The sequence below is a fragment of the Hyperoodon ampullatus genome, assembly GCF_949752795.1.
Source record: "Hyperoodon ampullatus genome assembly, chromosome: 4".
Classification (NCBI taxonomy): Eukaryota; Metazoa; Chordata; class Mammalia; order Artiodactyla; family Ziphiidae; genus Hyperoodon; species Hyperoodon ampullatus.
The window spans coordinates 23721450-23723310 of NC_136917.1; positions in this window are offsets into that span (position 1 = coordinate 23721450).

The window sequence follows — 1861 nt, forward strand, 5'->3', positions numbered from 1 at the left end:
TGTGTATTAGCTGAGCGGGAAAAGGCCATCTCTTCTTATGCATCCTCATTCATTCCTTCATTCAACAAACTGTGTGACACACCACTGTACATTAGAGGAATGGAGATGAATGAGGCTACGTCTCTGCCCTGAAGGAGTTAGCCTGGAGAGAGCCATTCAGCCATACAGCTGCCATTCTGGCCTCCCTGTATCTGTCTCCTTTCCTGCTCCCCTGCATTCCTTCTCCACACAGCAGCCACATGAGCATCTCGAACAAAGTAGACTCCCAGCTTAAACCTTCTAAAGACCTCTATGAAGCCCTCCAGGACAGGGGGGAGGTGGATGAGCAGGTGAGCTTGTATTGAATTCAGGGCATCTGGAAGTTTTCTACAGAGCTGCCAAGGAACTGGGATGCCTGTCTCTGTCCCAAGTCTTCAAATCAGTATTTAGAGTGCTGGGAAGTCTGAGCAGGGTGAGGGTAAAGGTAAAGACACACATACTAGATCCAAATCCCACGTCTGTTAAGTTGCAGTCTGGCTCATTGGAGACATTGTTTATTTAGATGCTTCAGTGACCAAGAGATAGAGCATAAGCACACATACACCACCCCCCACACGATACATAAAGGCATTTACAGGCGAAGGGACAGGAAGTGTGGGGAGGAGATCACGAGAGCAGCTGCAGGCTTCTTTGACCCAGTGAAGAGGGACCTCAGATGGTAACTCTCCCTGGAATTCCTGTTTGAAAGCTACAAGGTAAAGTCCACTCCCAGTGAAGTCCCAGGCCATAAAACACAGCAGTGTTAGAGAAATCTAGGTGTGGGGTCAGGGAAACGTCTGTTTCCTCACTGCAGAAACTTACACCAGCTCTTTTCTTCCCTTAGGGCCCATCCTGCTCCTTGGTCCCCAGAATCTCCTGGTGGATGATGGGGGAGGACTAGCACCACAGCAACCTGGGCAGATGGTCTGCTGCACAAGGGGAAGGAGAGGGCTAGCAGGGCTGAAGGGCAGCAATTAACCTGTGAGCTGGCTGGCACAAGGCAGTTTCCTTTTAAGGGTACAGAACCATCAAGGAAATTTGCATGTGGGGACCTTCCCACATGACCCTGTGTCAGAGCACCTCTTTTGGAGGAGGGGAAAGGCCTCTATTGGAGGTTTCCTTGATCCCACTGGGTACTGAGGCCTCCTTCGGCTCTAGCTTGTCCCCACTTGCTGCAGATTCTTAGCACCATTCAGGAACTGTGGAGAATGGGGTGTAAGAGGAATAGCAATGCTCTGCCAGGACTGTGTCATTGCTCTAGGAGGAGACTTCACAGTCGGCAGAAATCTGTACAACTGGCCAGCATCTGATCCCAGGGTCAGGAAAGCTTGTACTCTTTTGGGGGAGAGGGAGTGTCATATTAACTCCAAGTTTCCATGCGGCAGGCACTTCCATCTGCCCTTTCCTGCCTAGGCCAAGGTCTGGCGTGAAAGCTCCAGATTTCACTGGAGATACCTAGAGCCCAGGGAGAGCTCAGTTCTTCAGCTGCAGAGACTGGTCCAAAACTGACCTGTAAAGGAAAGACAGGTCTGGGGCCTCATGACATATAGCCCAGAGGAGCTGGGGAAGGGGAAAGGTCATCCTCCAAACTACCACTCTGGGAGACCCCAAGTCCTGTCAAGATCTCTGCTTCCCTCATCCTGACCTACAGGGCCCATTCCAAAGGGGTGGAGCAAGGGTGGATTTGCCTGGACCAATCAGACGCTCTCTGTGGTCCACTCCTGCCTCAGGCCTGTGTATTCTCCAGGTGTAAGAAAGGAGGAAGAAGGAGCCAAGGGCTGACCATAGTCACAGAAAGTTGGCTCGTGGCTGGTTCAACCTGGGGTGCTGGACAGAAACACCT